The 19,209-nt window shown below is 39.1% G+C and overlaps 1 protein-coding gene across 6 annotated transcripts in view; it reads right to left on the minus strand.

The window, feature by feature from the left end:
• The window catches only part of IFTAP (intraflagellar transport associated protein), a 72,778-nt gene that overhangs the window by 33,545 nt on the left and 20,024 nt on the right, over window positions 1-19,209 (minus strand). The gene's annotated exons all lie outside the window — the stretch shown is intronic.

The raw sequence follows: 19,209 nt of genomic DNA on the forward strand, positions 1-19,209 counted from the left end.
CAAGAAGACTTCCCGTGACTACCTGTCATTCTTCCTCAGCGCACTGTTCTCGTAGGAGGTGGAAGAGTTTCCCTTCTCCCTGCTTATCCTTTCCGTCTAGCACAACCTCAATCTAGTATTGACTAAGAAAACACTATGTCCCAGCACACTGTCGTAATAGTCTATTGACTTAAGAACTTGAAAAGCACAGCAATGTCTGGGAAGAACAGATGCTCTGTAAGAACAAGCTCTATTTATTCTCATAATCACTCAATGTACACCTCTGCCATTTCCAATAAAACACGCAGGTTATTTGACAGATAACCCGATGAAACTCCTTCAAAATAAAAAGCAATGTATCACAAAGTCCCAGGTTCTGATGCCGATGTTGGACTATTGTTGGGGTCTCAGATCTAACAAAATATTTGGCTCATCCTTTCAAACTTTATTTCGTAAACATAAAGCTTTCATTTAAAAAATACCACAAGATTCAGAAAAGAATGTGTTCTCTCTCTGACAGAACCTATAGTTGAGGCCTCCTTCCTGAACCTTGAAAATCGTTTCACAAGAATACATACTCGATCACTCCAAAGACCCAGAAGAGCGTCTCATAAAGGCTTTTATCATTTTTTTGAAAAAGCAGAAAAATATAAATCTCTTGGCAAAATAAAATAGGAAAAAAAGTTCTTTTTTTCAATATGATAATGTCAAAATGGCAGATGTTGGCACAGCCCAGAATCCAAAGTGGCCTAAAGCCTGATCAGAGAGCCAGCTGCTGCCTCCTGGAGTTATCCTGGTGGCATTCCAAACGTGCCACCCAAGTGTCCGTCTCATCTCCTTCTGTTTCTGTGTTCCATTGAGCCCTTTTCCCCCTTTCATCTTATCCCTAATGTTCCTTGCTTTGAAATAAGTGTCACACATAATGCACTTTAGAAATCTAGCAGCAATATTTCAGAGCACAAGTAGGTTACCGAGACCTGAAAGAGAGTTTCTTTGGGTATTTCTGAGTCAAAACTTCAATACAGATGAAACAAAGGCTTTTTGTTGTTTTGTTTTGTTTTGTTTTTTCCTCTCCTAAAGGTTGCATTATTCTGAAGCAATGGAATTTCAATTTTCTTTTGATACCAAACAGACAAGCTTCCAACAGATCTCCCTTTCAAGGCCACCAACTAGACCCACCGTGTCTAATTTCAGGCCAAGGAAAAAGATTTCACTTCTTGAAAAGGTCGAAACCACAGATGCCTCAATAAATTAAACACTGATCACATATTGATTGTATAGCTTCCGGATGAACGTGACCGCTTTCAGAGAACTCCATTTTGAAAGAAAAAAAAAAAAAAGTTTTAAAAATTCAAATCCATCCATACAAAAGTCAGATTAGACTAGACCCCAGGTGCGGAGAAACATCACTGCACTGGCAGGAGAGTTTTCACAAATCAACACAACCATTATCAGAATTCATGACCAAATCCTGACAACAACCTCGAGTGTCTTTACTTCTGCACCAGGGTCAGTGGCAATATAAATCAAGAGCATGTTCTCAGTCATGAAGAGATATTGACCATGTGGCTAGAAGGAAAGAAAAATTCTTGGGGGGAAATTCTATGTAACACTGGATATTTGCAAAAAGCCTTCTGCAAAGAGAATAGGGGCTAAGCAATCATGCTTATAACAAGGTTGGGTACTTTGAAAGTCAGGGGGTGATTTTCACATTATATTCCTAGCCTAGAGCAATGTTTCTCTGGAAAATAATATTTGCTCTTGATTTGTCCAGCCAAACTACTTCACTCCACTGCTTCTTGATCACATGCTCCTTGGTATCCGGCCTCCCCTGGAGCGATAGTCGTTAGGATTAAATAAGCAATTTAAAAACCAATCAATCATAAATCAGAATAAACCCAAAGAAGCTAAATTCAGCAGACAAATGTTTTGTCTAAATTCCCTTCGCAGTGTTCTGAATTCCAACTGTTTTATGTTCTTCATTTGAAAGGGCACAGGGAGGAGAGGATTACCTCAGCCTGGCCAGTCAGGAATAATTGTGCTTTCCCCGAGGCTGGATGATAATTGACTCATTATTCACAGTCATAGCTCTCAAGCTGCCAAGACACAAATGCACAACCCTGGCCCGGAAAAAAAAAAAACGTGTGTCAAAGCCCAAGATGAGGGGCACAACAGCAGTAAGTTAAAATTGTTGAAACATCCAGTTTTAGGTACTCATAGAGAGAAAAATGTGAAGAGAGTGTAAAGTGGTTGAAAGTTGATTTATGGGAAGAAAATCCGAGTGGCAATTGAGTTATACAATCCATTCAATCTGGAAAATTATACTCTAGGCATCAACTATATGCAAGGTGACAAAGATGGGGAGCCCCAGTCCCTGCCCTTACAGAGTTTACACACTAAGAAATTAACCCAAGTATGCCAACCACCAGAAGAGAATACAACCATGGAAGACAATGGAAGAGAGTCCAAAGTAAGAGACTGGCAAAATCACAACAGGTTTGGGAGAATCCCAAGAGGCTTCACATAGGCATGGAGCACCTGAGTTGGGCTTTGAGAGACCACAACAAATTTCAACAGGCAAGCACTGCTGAGGTTATCCCACAGAGGGAAAATGGCATGAACAAAGCCCCCAAAATGGGAAAGCAAAGCCCCGGAGGAAGAGTCACAAAGTATTCCAGGAAGATGGGAGCACATGTGCTGTGACACATGGAAGGGCTGATATTTGGAGGGCCTGACAAAAACTCTGTAGTTTATCTAGACCCTGGAGAGTCACAATTAGAGCTATGCTCTAAGGAGAGGAAATGGGTAGAATGGAGCATTGTAGACCAGACACGGGAGTGAGCAGTAGAAAGTCGAGGTAGTAATCAGGTAAGAACTAAAGGGACCCTGAGCAAAAGATTTAAGAAAGAACTCCCTTTGTGAGTTCTTTTTTGGTCTCTGAGACAGAAATGAAGACATTATCTCCAAGTGGTTATATTTCCTCCCTGTAGATAACTCAGAATATTCACCTTATCTTCCCACTGTAATCTGTACTATTCTTCTAATTTGGCACACCCTAAGTAACTTTTTTTTTTTTTAAACAATCTCTGTGAAGATGGAAGTAGACAATACAGCATGCTTGCAACCTGTGAAATGGATTACACTTTGGTGCAAAAGAGGCTATACATGTCACCCCACAAGAAAAGCTCACCTTCCCAGTGGATTCAGCCACGGAAGTGAGGTGGCCCGCGGTAGCAGATATGGCACATTTGAACAGAGCTTTCCTTAGCTCCCAGAATCCTTAACAGGGTGACCGCTGCTGCTGACACTGTCTACACAAGGTAGGATCTTGTTACATCCAAGAAGTTCCTTTCTTTTTCTATCACAATCCTTACCTACTTAAAACTTCCAAGTCTATGCACACACACTTTATTTTCTTAGTCGGAAATATTAGGACAAACAAACAGGTCTCTCCTCATTCTTGAGCCAAATCCAGAGTCACAAGGCCATATACTCACCTAGTGAAAAACTTACAATAAACATCTAAGTATCCATGAAGAGTAGCTCTACTTCTCTATTACTGACATATAATTTACAAAATCCACTTATTTTAAATGTACAATTCAATGATTTTTAGTCAATACAGAGTTGTGCAACCATCACCACAATTAAATCTTTAGGTCACTTCCTTCACCCCAAAAAGGTCTCTGGGGCGCATCTATAGTCACTCCCTGTTCCCACATCTAACTGCAGGCAAACCATACCACTAATCTACTTTTTATAGCTATAGATCTGCCTTTTCTAGACCTTCCATATAAATGTAATCATACAATATGTGGTCTTTGAGCCTGACTTTTTCACCTAGCATCACATCTTTGAGCTTCACCCGTGGTAGCATATATCAGTACTTCGCTCCTTTTTATCTACTGTCTGGAGAGATACCATTCTGTTTTTTCCATTCACCAGTGAATGGACAATTGGGGGTTTCCACATCTTGTACCCCCTTGATTCCGAGGCTGAGTTTGATCAAGGACCACTACTGCTAACCCAATTCTGTGCTGCGCCACTACAGGATGAAGCCAAAACAAAAGACAAGGACAGAGTTCCAGCCTCCCTCCACACCCAGACAATGGGAAGAATGCACATACTCAGTGAAGCTAAAATTCTCTCATCATCTCTCTTCACATGGTCACAGCCTTAGAATGAGGCCACTCTATTACGTGGTCCTGTTCTCTTCAAATTTATCTGAAGTCACCTGAAACTACCTTTCTTATTATTCATTGTCTACCTCTTCCCAGTAACGTAAGCCTAAGGAAAGCAGGGACCTCTTGGTCAGGAAATTACTCACAGTTCCTGAAAAGGAAAATATTCATTCTCCACTCCAAAGGGCATGTAACATTTAAGACTGAGCATAGAGTGATGCTCACCCCTTCAACCAGGGAGTTCACTGTGTGAGCTGAGCTGGAAGATTCAAGGAAGAGTTAAGAAAGTTATAAGATGGTCAGCTCGGCTCAGGTCACGATCTCAGAGCCCTGCACTGGGCTCTCTGCTCTCAGCAGGGAGCATCGTTTCCCCCTCTCTCTGCCTGCTGCTCTGCCTACTTGTGATCTCTCTCTCTGTCAAATAAATAAATAAATCTTAAAATAAATAAATAAATAAATAAATAAATAAATAAATAAATAAAATCTTTAAAAAAAAAGGAAAGAAAGTTATAAGACATGGCCTTTGTCTATGAGAAACATATAATTTATTCTCTTAAAACTTGTACTCACTCAAAGGCACAACATTTTGCATATCTTTCAGCCAGCATTTCCATGTCTAAGAATTTATCCAAAAGAAATAATTAAGTGTGTGGGCAAAGATTTCACTACAAAGCCAAAAATGTCTAATATTTTCCCTTGAAATTTTTTACTTAATCAAGGCCTCAAATTTTTGCATATCTTTGAATTTCCATGTGTAAAAATGTATCCAAAGGCCATAAATAAGAAGGGTACAAAGAAAAAAAAAAGCATACAAAGATGTAGCTACTGAAAAAATAAATAAATAAGGCCAAAAGCATTACTAGGAACCTACGAGGCTAGCCATGTCCACGCCTCATCTGCCCTCTATACCCTCTGACCTCAGCCCCCCCTCTCACCCTTGTTCTGGCCACTCAGGCCACACTGACCTCTTCCCTGCTCCTCAACAAGGCCCAGCGCTGCTGTCACTGGGCCTCCACACCCGTTGTTCCCTTGGCCTCAAATGCCTTTCCTTCAAGAATCCGCGGGCTTTCCTCCATCAGCTCCTTCCAATCTTCACTCACATTTTACCTTCCCAAAGAGGCCTAACAGCATCATTCTACATAAAAATGCAACCCTATACCTCCCCACCAGCACTCATGACCTTCATATCCTGCTCAGTATATTTTTTTGTCTTTACCAGAGCAGTTACTATCTTCTAACACAAATATTTTTCTTACTTATTATGTTTACTGTTCGTTGCTCTCTCCCCCTGCTAGGATTCAAATTCCCTGAAGGGTAATGACCTTTGTCTCTTTTGGTCACTTATGTGAGCATTACTTGGCACACAGTAGGTATTCAATAAACATTTACTGAATGAATGAGGATAGATAATGCAACATCAACTGTAATAGCCAAAAATTGGAAATAACTAAATGTCCAACAAAAAAGAGAATGGCTAAATAAATTATAGCATATCCACACGATTGAATACTATGCAGTCTTTAACAATTCTATTAAATTATCATATTTATTAATTAGGAAGTTCATAATGCATTATGTGAAAAAGCAAGGTACAAAAAGTATGCATAGTATGATATCACTTTTATAAAATAATTATAATAAATTTGCTGAATATATAAATGAATGAAAATATTAGGTTGAGACTTACTATAATTTAGGAACTGTTAATATAAATAAATATAAAAATGTATGTGTGGTTTTTGTATATATGATTATTTAATCCTAATAACACATCTGTGAAGTAGAGGTTATTATACCCATTTTACAGATGATAACACTGAAATTCAGAGATTTTAAAAACTTTCCCAAGACTACCTCATTAGGAAACAGCAGAGCTCAGATTCAAATTCTGGTTGTCTCTAAGTCCCATGTTCATAGCCAATAATTGCATCTATACACAAACTAATAGAATAATTCAGCAAGGAAGTATACACCCATGGTTTATCTCTAAGATACAGGATTACAGTTTTATTAAATTAGTTAACTGGATACTGCTTTAGTTATATGAAACGGACACCTCAAGTAAGCATGGCTTAAATGGAACAGAAGTTTATTTCTCTCTCATGCATTAATATAGAGATGCAGAGAATCCATAATAACATGGTTATTCTGCTTCCCAGAATTATTCTAGAACCCGGGCTACTTCTTCCTTTCTGCCATCCCTAGGGCACCACCCTTCTCCAACATGGTCCACAACGGTGCACGACACACTCTTGCTCTATGCAAGAGGATAAAGAGGAGAAAGTGTGTACCTCTGTTGCTTTCTGTCATTAGCAAAGGCATAGTTTAAGCTATTATATCAAGGAGGCACCAAAACAGAGCAGCTCAAACAGGAATTTCATTTCTCTCTCAGGTAATAGTTTAGGGCAAGTGGGCAGCTATGTTCCATGAGATGGTCCAAGGACACAGGCTGGCGGGATGCTGTGCCATCCTTGGCACATGGCTTCCATCTCTGTGTCTAAGGATCACTCCCACAATTGCCTATTTCCAGCTCGGGGAAAGGATTAAAGGAGTCTAGGCCATGTTTCTTGAAGATATCACCCCAGAAGTTACACATATCAGTTTCCCTCCCTTCTTACTGGCACAAACTTGGGCAAACAGTTATACCCACCTGCAAGGAGATTCAGGAATGTCATCTTTATTCTGAGGGGCCATGCAGCAGCTAAAAATGTTACTGCTATAGAAAAAGTGTATTTTTTGTTTGTGTGTGAGGGTGTCTGTGTTCATGCTTCTTTATTTTCTTACTTTCCTACCATGAACAAAAAAATAAACTTATCTGTAGAGGTGAAAAGCATTTTATCTAACCAAATCTCTTCTAATCTTTAATCTAGGGAGAATACCTATAAGCATCTCCTTCCTTCTTAAAAAGTTATTCCTAGAAATACTAAGAAAAGAATACATATACATACATAATATTTCACATTTACATTTCTTTATATTGTAGACACAAGATTCTTTTAACATTCAACTTTGATGTCCCTCTTTTAAATCCTAGTTACCTAATCATAAAATTTTACACCTCAGTAAGTTTTAAAAGTACCTTCATGTATAAAATACACAGCAAAAAAGGTACCAAAGGCACCAAAATTACTGGAGGAACATTTCCTGGAAGTACAGGCGACAACATACCTCCACACCCATACGGTCTCCCAACACTGTTGCCTGTGCACTTGCCAATGGCAAAATGCTCATAAAGAACATAGTTCTTCCAGCAATAACACAAGTAGCGAGATTTTCCCTGTGATGGAATAACTCTGGCCTGTTCACACATGCTCTACAATCCTTCAGACTTGGGACAGAATATACACTAATCCAAAGCCCACCCTAAAACTCTGTAAGCAAGTATACCTTGTTCTCCCTATCAGAGATCAGCAAGATCACAGTAAAATTATTCCTATAACCCATCATTCTTTGTTTACTGTCAAAGTTCCTTTTTAAATAATATAAAATGGTGACATTAAACAACAACAACAAAAAATTATGGTTAAAGTAAAATAATAGTTCTTACCCCCTGGGCAGAGCATGTAGACGATTTCATGAAAGCCATGGACCTTATTCCTAGGAAAACGCAGTACATAAAAAGGCAGAGAATTTTTTTTTTTTTTTTTTTGAGGAAGCAGGCTCCCTGCTGAGCAGAGAGAGAGCCCGATGCGGGGCTCGATGCGGGGCTCGATCCCAGGACCCTGGGATCATGACCCGAACCGAAGGCAGAGGCTTTAACCGATTGAGCCACCCAGGCGCCCCAAAAGCAGAGAATTTTATGGAACACACACATTTCCCCCTACCTCTCCTTGATCTCATTCAGAGCATATTTCTGAAAGTAGGTCTAGAAGTCAAGGCTCCTGGTCCATCCATACACTAGCACTGCTGAACCAAAATTTGGGGACCAATTCCCCAAGAATCCACATTTTAATAAAGTTATTAAATGATACTTAAGGTAAGATCCAGAGTAAAGGTTCCTTGGAGTAGAACTCAAAAATTGAGAATTAAAAAGAGAGGGAGGTACAGGCTTCTCATTATAGAATGAAGAAGTCACGGGGATGAAAGGGATAGCACAGGGAGTAGAGCCAATGGAATTTTAATAGTGTTATATGGTGACAGATGGTAGCTACACATGTGGTGAGCATATTACAATGCACAGAGTTGCTGAATCACTATGTTGTACAACTGAAACTATGTAACATTGTGTGTCAATTATACTTCCATTTTTAAAAAAAGATATAGTATCTGATATCTTTGTCAAAGTATATAAATACCTTTGCTTCAAGGTTCTGTGTAGACATACTGTTTAGTCTATCCACCAGAGGCCAGTGTAGGATTATTCCCTGAACTGTGTAGTCTTACACTATATGAGACTCTATACATAGATACTACACAATATATACCATACAGAGTTCGTTTTGACTCCACCAAGGGTGTGGACAGCTAACACTGTAAACAATACTTTTACCTTCTTTATACTGTAGATTCAAGATTTTTTTTTTACTATTTAACCTTGATGTTTCTCTTTTAAATCATAAATAGTCTCCACAAATAAAACCACACCGGAGTACATCTCTTTAAAACCTACCAAGTACCTTCATGTATATTTCATCGGCTTCACCTCACAACCATATGAGAGACACTGAGCAGGCAGAATTATCCCTGATTTACAGATTCAGAGAGATTAAGTGGCAGGCCTGCAGTGTCAAAGAATTAATAAATGCCTGGACCAGGTCTTCTGAATCCTAAGCTCAAAGAGAACCCCTTCCATAACACTGGCCCTGCTCGCAACAAAATGAGAAATAAAAGCACAGTCCACTAAACTCTTCATAAAACCAAATCCCATCTACCTAAAAAATCTTCCTTCACCCTGAGATCATGCCCTCCTTCTGCCTGCCTACACAATGATGCATCAACTTAAGACAACCTCTTTTATTCACACAGGTTGGAGAAAGTCAGGGAATGCGAGGTTTTTCTACCCTTTTACAAATAAATGCTTTTTAGGAGTTTTCAAACTGCACAAATTTGTAATAATCCAGGATCCATTCATTGGCATAAAGCATTGGGGCAATGCAAGAACACACTTAAATTGTACATGTCTTTCACGGTCCCTCATTTTTTTTTTCAGTGCACTTCAGGGTGTCCCTCCTTTAAAAAAAAAAAAAAAAGGCTTAAAATCAAAAAAGGAGAAAAAGCAGTCTGAAAAGTCTACTGTTCTAATCATTCTGATTGCTCTTTTTTAAACTCATATAGAGGGTTTATTCTAATCTAAAACTAAGTCCCCCAGACCAAAGGCCATATTTTGCATATTGTTTTATCAGCACTATGTAAAGAGTGGTTAATATTAGCTTACCAACTGACCTCTAACAATACAGTGTGCTTGACGGCTAGTGTGCCTTCACACATCTAGAGCATTTGAAACACAGAGCACACAGAAATAAGTAAGAATGACATATCCGACTAGGGACTCTGCCTCATTCATTTTATATTCCCAGATTTTAGCTCAATGCCTAAAATACAGCAGGAACACAGTCAATATGGAAATGATTTCAACATTTGCAAGAAAAACTGCAATGACACTTTAATTGGGGACTGAGCCTAATACCCAGAAATTAGATGACTGGCTACAAGTCCCACAAAGCATAATTGATGGAGGAGAGGAGGAAAATGTGGCACTTGATCCACAATCCCTTTTTTCTAATCAGCAATCCATACACTATAAAACTTAAGGCAAAGTCAGGCTAAGCTCAAAAAACACATGAAAATGGTACGATTCTTCTCTGTGTTAAAGAAGCAGTGGGCTTCAAGGAGAACGAGTTAACTGGTGCCACTTAAATCTATCTCATCTGGAGGGAATCCAAGTAGGAGGGGGAAGAAAAAAGACACTAACAATCTCAAACTACACAGACTGTGGTTTGATTGTCATACAAAGAAGATGTGAGTTTGGCTGCGATAAAGTTTCCTGTTTGTATCCCTTTGGGTTTAGCTGACCATTTCAAAGAAAATATTATTGGTCTACGGCTGAGAGATTCCAGATTTGAAAGCCACACACATTTGAATACAGACCCATTCAACTGAATCAAAGGATACAGTCTTAAAACTACCTCAGTTTCAAGCTACATAATTTACTCTTTCTCTTCAAGCGTAACAGTACATTTAACAATGACTAATAAAAATAAAGTCTCAAGTTAAAGACCAATGCATACAAAACAACTGTGCACTCACTCAATATTGTTTTCATCAGCCGCTTAAAGGCTGACTGTGACCATCTTTAAAGTTTCTTTGGCCACTAGCAGTTTTCTGCTTGTATTTTGTAGAAGTTCAAGATTCCATTTGCCTGGGACACCTGGGTGGCTCAGTCGGTTAAGCGGCTGCCTTCAGCTCAGGTCATGATCCCAGGGTCTTGGATGGAGTCCTGCATCAGGCTCCTTGCTCTGCAGGGAGCCTGCTTCTCCCTCTGCCTCTGCCTGCCACTCCGCCTGCCTGTGCTCTCTCTCTCACTCTAATAAATAAATAAATAAAATCTTTAAAAAAAGATTCCATTTGCCTAAGAAAATTTACCTCTCTCATTTCTATCCACACACAAAATATATATAATATATACATGTTGAAAACATATACAGAGAATCAAAGAAAATTATTCTTTATTTGTAGGCCAACCAAATTAAAAAGCTCATAATATTTTATTTCACTGAGAAACAAATTTATTGCAACAAAATACTATGTGTTAAAAATGCTGCCAAAAATAAATTTAATGCTTATAATTCAAAATGTTGTAAATACTTAAACACATTTTCTCTCCTTTATGCAATTACACCTGAGCTATAGCAGGCACAGAAAACAAACGATTATCTATGGGCCAAATATTCATGGGTAGAATATGAATCGTAACAACCACAGCTGAACATTTACGCTAATATATCTAAAACAAAATAGCTTAATCAGCTCAAAATGCATCGTAATTTGAGGGGAGAAATTTCCTTCTACCACGAACCAGTGGTTTTCTGTGTTTCCTAATTTGTCAATTTGTTCCCTAAATGTACTGATTTAGTAATGACAAAAGGAATAGAGAAAAAAATGAAAATTGCTTAATTACAGTTTACAGATGTTCCCCCAGAGAGAAAGAGTAGGATAATGCTGCTGGGGCTGTTTCTTCCACCAGGCTTGGCTCTGCTAGTAATGATTTCACTTCGTTCAACACTTTTTCCTCCTTCAGCCTTCTAGGTGGTATTTGGTACTGTATTTTGATGAAGAAGTCACATATATATGGCTACTGATATAAAACCAATATAAACCGTATTTCTGTTCAGGGTCCTTGCAGGGCTCCCTAATGCCAGTTGTTTCTCCCCTCCTTTGCAAAATCACTTGCAATGTCTGCTTCTCTGTGTGGGGGACTGCATTACCAGAACTGTAGTCTCAAAACTAGTGGAGCCAAATTACTAGTTAAGAGCCTTATGAATGTAAACATTCCTGGACCCCTCACTATAGAGCCTCTCATTTAATAAACCCAGGATAGTGTCTAGAAATCTTCAGTCATTTCTTTCTTTTCTTTTCCTTTTTCCTTTTTTTTCCTTTGGAAATCTGTAGTCTTATATAAGTTTGATTTATATCAATATAAAACCATGTTCTTTTTTTTTTCCCACTCTTTTTAGCAATACAAAAAAAAAAAAAAAAAGAGTCAATGAGAAGCTTCGACAGGGCTTCCTTATTCTCTCCCTTGGGATGCCAGACTAATTAGTGGGGTTTTTTAATCACCTGGTTGCTTTCATTAGCAAGTCCTCCTAGGATGCCTCCTACAACTTTCCCTTGAGGTTAACATCACAGTGGCCTATGTCTTCAGTCAAAGGAAGGTGGCTGCTATTTGCTGGGCTGTTTCCACCGTGGGCTTCGCTGTTAAACTCACATTTCCAAACGTGCCTCCCAAGCAGCCTTTTTTTCCCCACCCCGCGGTGTGACTAACGGAAAATTTAAAAAAAAAAAGGAAAAACAGAAAGACACCGCAAATGGCCTGTGAACTGAAAACACCACTCAATATTCAGTAGGGAATTAAAAGTGCCTGATAACAACCGCCCAGAAACTGGGGCGTGCGTGCCACCTGGAAGCAGAAAGCCGGGCCGTTCGCTCCAGCTTCCTCTAGCCGGCGATCTGCCAGTTGCAAGGGTATCAAAACAATGTTAAGCCCGCTGGTCTCTGTCTAATACCCACTGAAAACAACCGCAAAAGGCTACCCAGCAAGGATTATTTTTTGTTGTGGTGTTTTCTTTTACGAATGAGAGAAAGCTGTTTTTATGCTCCACTGAAATTTCTTTCCTGCTCTGAGATTGGTAAGAGGGCCAGCTGCTTTCGCTATTTTTTTCCTCTGTGGTATTTTTCTACAGCCTATCTTAAATGCATTCTTCAGACGGGGAAAAGACTCTCTGTACCCCTATGGAAGTTTAAAGATGGGTTTCCTAACGTTCCAATTCAAAACAGCTTTGGGGACCAAAATGATATGTCAGCTTTGGAAGTGTGTTGTTTTATGCGCTGTCACCACTTTCATTTTTAATTACATTTTCTAGAGGTTGTCAAGTACGCGTAGCAATATTCCTTTGCCTGAACTGACAACTCAAAACTTATCAGTCCAGAGGAGTGAAGCAAATCCCAGCCCAGGATTCTAAGCTCTTGACAGAAGTGACGCCCAATAAAAAAAGAAACAAAAGCCTCCTGAAAACGAGAACTGTGGACCTTTGAACAGGTCCCTCTGCCTCTGTGGGCTCAGCCTCTCCCTTTCTTCTCCCTCCCTCGTCCTCTGTGACTCACTTGTTGCCAAGTGCCCTCAGGGTCTCACTAGCCTTCCCTGCTTTCCTTGTCCCCGTCTCCTGGTCCATATCCCTAAAGATGTTTTTCTCTTCAGGGTCCTTGCAGGGCTCCCTAACTCCAATGTTTCTCCCCTCCTTTGCAAAATCACTTGCAATGTCTGCTTCTTTTTGTGGGGGACTGCACTGCCAGAACTGTAGTCTCAAAAGTAGTGAAGCCAAATTACTAGTTAAGAGCCTTATGAATGTAAAAATTCCTAGACCCCTCACTATAGAGCCTCTCATTTAATAAGCTCAGGATATTGTCTAGAAATCTTTAGTCTTTCTTTTCGTTCTTTTCTTTTTTTTTTTTTTTTTGAAATCTTTAGTCTTATATAGATTTGACATTGTAAAAGTCTTTTTGATACTCAGCCAACTTTAAGAACCACTGGTCTCTAGCAGTGCTGCCCAGTAGAAACAGAACATAAGCCACAGGTGTGGTTTTAAATTTTTAAGCAACCACATTTTCAAAAGTTTTGAAAGTGAAGTTAATATGAATAATGTATTTTATTTAAGCCTATTTTCCAAAATATTGTCATTTTAAATGTAGTTAAAATAAAAATGTTATTGAGGTATTTTACATTCTGTTCTCATACTAAGACTTTAAACCCCTGTGCATATTTTGCATTTATAGCGTATCTCAATTCAGATGTGAATTTCTCATCAGAAATACTTGATCTGTATTGGTAGTAGTCAACCCCTCTTTCATGAGGAATTTGCTCCAAGACCTTCAGTGGAAGTCTGAAACTGCATATAGTACCAAACCCTATCTATACAGTACATATATATCTATGATAAAGTTTGATTTATAAATTAGGTACAGTAAAAGATTAGTAACAATAAAGTAGAATAATTACAACAACATAGTATAGTAGAAGTTATGTGAATGTGGTCTCTCTAAAATATCTTATTATACCATATTTACCCTTTTTCTTCTTGTGATGATGTGAGATGACAAAATGCCTATTGGAAGAGACGGAGTGATATGAACGAGGCAGCAACTGAGATGTAGCGCTGGGCTACTAGGACCTTCTGATGATAAGTCAGAAGGAGGACCATCTGCTTCCAAAGCCTGGTTGACCACAGGTAACTAAAACCATACAAAGTGAAACCACGGATGGGGGGTAGGGAGGAACTACCGTGTATTTCACAAAATTTACATTTGAAAAAATTGATTCACACATCTAAGTTGTCCAAAACACATTTAAAAGTTTTCCAATAACTGAACTGAGTAGCAATATTTTTATTTAAGCTTAAACTAATTAAAATTAAGTGAAATTTAAAACTCAGTGAGCAGCACTAGCCACACTTCAAGTACTCAACTGCCTGCCACATGGGCTAGTGGTCCGTACTAGACAATGCGGACCTAGTGATCACATCATATGGTAACTGTACCTTCCTGAAATTTGCAATGGTGACAGAGCACTGGCATAGCTCCTTATAGAACTAAATGTGAATAAGTAAAAAATATGGATTATACTCTCTTATGATTATGTAAGATTACTAAAATCTAAGAAAAATTGAAACCTGTTTAGAGGTTTTGAAACCCTAAGAGTTTGGAACAATCAAAGGCCAGACCACCACCAGTTTATAAAGCCACAGGCATTGGCTATTTGTCCTGAATGTTCTACCCTCAGGAGGAATTTAATTCTTATATTAACAAGTATGAAGGAAGAGGGAGGTTGAGTCAATGGGCTTTTTTTTTCAAAGACATGTTGAAAGAATAATAAAACACTAAAATCACAAAGTATTGCAAGTGAAACGAGAAGAGCATCAAGAGAACTAGAAATGAAATCACACATCAAAATCAGAAACAAAATCTTTGATCTAGACATAGGAAAACAGGTTAGAGTAGATAAAATATAGCAGTGCATAGAGAGCTGTTATGTGGTAATATAGAAACTGGTAGAATCACTGGGGAAGGGTCCTACATGTTCTAAGATTAAAAGGAGAGAATGAAAAACAAAGAATTAGTTAACAGTTAATCATAAAATCACAGTAGATTCATTTCAATTTCCAAACTATTTTAAGTTAAACAGTTGGCAAAGTGGGTAACTTTAATGAAAATTAATCATGCAGCCTGAAGAACAAAATCAGAACAATGACTGTGTGTGTGTGTGTGTGTGTGTGTGCACGCGCGTGTGTGTGTGTGTGTCTGAGAGAGAGACAGAGAGACACACGTTGAGATCTGGATGTAACTACTATAACCCTCCCCCCAAGGTTTCTACTATATGTAACAAATGGACTTGAAAAGATTGAATGGGGGCGCCTGGGTGGCTCAGTGGGTTGAAGCCTCTGCCTTCGGCTCGGGTCATGGTCCCAGGGTCCTGGGATCGAGCCCCGCATCGGCCTCTCTGCTCTGCAGGGAGCCTGCTACCTCCTCTCTCTTTCTCTGCCTGCCTGTCTGCCTACTTGTGATCCCTGTCTGTCAAATAAATAAATAAAATCTTTAAAAAAAAAAAAAAGATTGAATGTCCATTTCTAAGTCACTGGCTTCTTAAATATATAATTTCTGTGTGACCACAACATGAGTAGTAACTAACACTCTAAAAACTGGGAGCAGATGGCTCCCAAATCAGATCGTGTGGTAATCTTGGTGTGAAAGGAAGTTAGAAATAACTCTCACCCTTACTAAAACAAGGCTACATCTCCACCTCCACCATATATTATTTAAAGAATATATATATTAGTACTAAAACAAATGGAAACATGATCTAAAGGACAATCAACAATGGAGGCACTTTTAACATCTTTCAATTTGGCTCTTATCTGCCAAAACTTCCTGCATTCTATTTTACATATGTCTTAGGACCCAAGGCAATTTTTGGTTCAGCAGTTACTGCAGACCCACTATGGGCACCCTCTTCAATGGGTAGATTATACTGTCCTCCCCATCCAAGTAGGGGCTGTATGTCCCTCTTATGATCTTATGAGCTCTCACAGAACTCTGTGTTTTCCTCCATTCTGGTACCTATCATACACTCGTGTAACTTTTTGTCTACTTATTCATCTTCCCTCCTAGCCTATGAGCTTGAAAACATAACCTATGTCTTATTTTTGGATCCTCATCACCTAAAAAATACATAGACCATTAGGACACACAGATTAATGAATGAATAAGTGAATAAATGCATTAACAGAAAATCAAATACATTTTCACATCTGTGTTTTTATAACTTAAGCAAATGACAGAGATATGTCAGACAAGGAGGGAAGAGCATGTTTTTCCTTTAGATGGATAGTTTAGAAAGACCTGTAAATTAGGGATGCCTGGGTGGCTCAGTTGGTTAAGCCTCTGCCTTCATTCAGCTCAGGTCATGTTCCCAGAGTCCTGGGATTGAGCCCTTCATAGGGCTCCTTGCTCAGTGGGGAGCCTGCTTCTCCCTCTGCCTTTATCCCTTCTTTCCGCTTGTGCACTCTCTCTCTCTCTCTTTCTGACAAATAAATTAAAAAAAATTTTTTTAAACCTGTAAATTAATCACATTCACAAAGAAACTGAGATGCCAAAGATTGAAACTTAGCCTCTTATCTTTACCCACAATAATATCAACAACATAATAACATCTTCACCAATAATGAATAAAACCAAATTCTGCGCACTGATTTTCTAATACAAATCTCGCGACTTGGTCTTACTCTCTTGAACTGATGACACTACTGAGAATTCAATTATAACTGTTTATTTAAAACAAATAATTAATGTGTCTCTTTAAACATTTTGATAGAACATTGTATTTATTATCACGTATGTACCATGATCTAAAAAAAACAGAGTTGCTTTAAAAAAAAAAAAAACCCTGCCAAATGTGATCAACATCAACATACTGGAGCAAGGATTTTGCTACAATATTTACAGTTTCCAATGATTTTCCAACAGTCTGAAGCAGTGATGTGAGTTTCTTTCAATCAAGCTATAGTTAAATTTTTTCCAGGGAAATATTTTAATAGGATTACTGACCATTTTAACACTCTTGGAAAGAAAATGAATCCTATAAGCATTCTGGCATATAACTATTATAAAAATAAATAAAACAGTCACTCAGGGAAAATCGTAATAGACTTGAGAAACCAAACTCTAAAGAAATGTACATGAGCGTGTATGGTGATAACCACTTTCACAGGGAGAAGATTCTACACATTAGCAAAACCGAGCACATGAAGACAGACGAAGGGCTGGAAAAAAGGGGTAAAGTCTGAAGAAACAGCTTTCCTATCTTCCTTAAAACAGAACCACAATCACTTCGATCAATTCTGCGGGCTGTCACTCAATGCTCCGGCTGTCCCTAAGGGCTGTTTGGTTTTTCAGAAGGTACTTAAATGTTTCAGGGGGGACAAGGACGCTTACTGATTGAAGACACATTTTTGCACTCACGATTCTTTGTGCTTTAAGAAGAATTTTTTCAGGTCATTAGTTTATAATGTGAACTGGTGCCTTAGGGATATTTTGAAAGGAGAAAAAAAAAGTGCGCTTGGGGATGCAGTTTATGTGACTTGCGTCATCATTTATTTCAGTTCGGTTTGGGGCCCAAAACTGAACTTGCAATGTAGTCACCACATCTGCAACAGTTTCTTTCTCAGCATGCAATGATCTAACAGAAATCTGAGAACAGAATATACCTCTTAGCCTCAAAACAAAAACATTATAACCTCTTCAAAATATCCAAGTGCTTGCAAGAAGTTCTTACTTTTTCAGAGTATGAAAATAAAGTCAGCTTTACAACTAATTTCCAAAAATAATTTGGATTATCAAAATGCCACTGGCATTCAGAATGTATTAATCCTGCTAGTGTTACTTGTTCCCAGGACCCTACCCCAACCATTCACACTGCTCTGTTAGGTACAGAGAGCATAAAACAAAATCATTAGGCTCAGAGAAGGCAAAGATCTTCCCAAACCCAAGGTCACAGACCAAAAGATGATTTGGCCATTAATCAAGAGTAGTTGGATCCACATATCCTGTCAAAGGAGATCATTCACAACCCCAAAGTAAACTAGATATTACCTAATTTTTCCATTAAGTGTAAACAAAAACACAGTCCGCAGTTTAAAATTGTAAACAAAACAAATATCGATATTCCAGCGGATGAGGGAACAGAAGTCTGGCAGAGGGCAAAGCAAAAGCTGACACCCTACTCCTCCCCCCACTCCTGGGTGGGACAAGTGTGACATTCTTTAGGAATTTCCCAACTATGTTAATGTTAATACCTTGTTAAGAGGCGGAAAAGGACCTTGACAATGACAAGGCCTCATGGCCTCCAGTATCCTGTAGGTCCTCTTTAGCATATGAAAGTTCTTTTGAAATCTCCCTTTTTCCTTACCTCCCCCAACCCCATCATATATAACCTGTCACCCCTCACAATCCTGGGGCAGCAGCTCTTTCTGCCCGTGGGTCCTGTCCCTGTGCTTTAATAAACCATCATTTTGCACCAAAGATGTCTCAAGAATTCTTTCTTGGTCATCGGCTCCAGACTCCACCCCACTGAACCTCACCTACATTCTAAACTTCATCACAACTATCTTGCAAAAGAAGCAAGGTAGAGGGACGCCTGGGTGGCTCAGTTGGTTGAGCGTCTGCCTTCGGCTTGGGTGATGACCCCAGGGTCCTGGGATAGAGTCCTGCATTAGGTTCCTTGCTCGTCGTTGGGGAGCCTGCTTCTCCCTCTGCCTCTGCCTGCCACTCCCCCTGCTTGTGTTCTCCCTCTGACAAATAAATAAATAAAATCTTAAAAAAAAAAAAAGAAGCAAGGTACAATCACTTTTCCTTTTCTTCATTGTAAATACCTTTCCACACATTTGTTAAGGACACATAAGTCATGATTTAAAATCATGAAGTCAAGTATCCTGACAAATGTCACCACCTTGGGAGATTCTGAAACTCTCTGTTCTCAATCAGGTACACATTAGAATCCCCAGGGGAATCTTTTTTTCCCCCAGGGGAATTTTTACCAAGTGCGGATTTCTGGGCCCCAGTTAAGACTCAGAGGGAGCCCCAGAATCACCGCGCTCTACAATACCCTCCGCTGAGTCCATAGTGCAGCAAGGCGGGGAACCTACTGCCTCACAAATGTGGATCAATGACCCACAAAGGACCAGACTGAGCGCAAGTCAGTAGCAGGCGGGCTGAAGCAAAACCCAGAACAAAGATGACAAACTCAAATGCCTACAGGCGCCACTTGGGTGAATGAAGCAGGCAA

The sequence above is a fragment of the Martes martes genome, assembly GCF_963455335.1.
Source record: "Martes martes genome assembly, chromosome: 10".
Lineage (NCBI taxonomy): Eukaryota > Metazoa > Chordata > Mammalia > Carnivora > Mustelidae > Martes > Martes martes.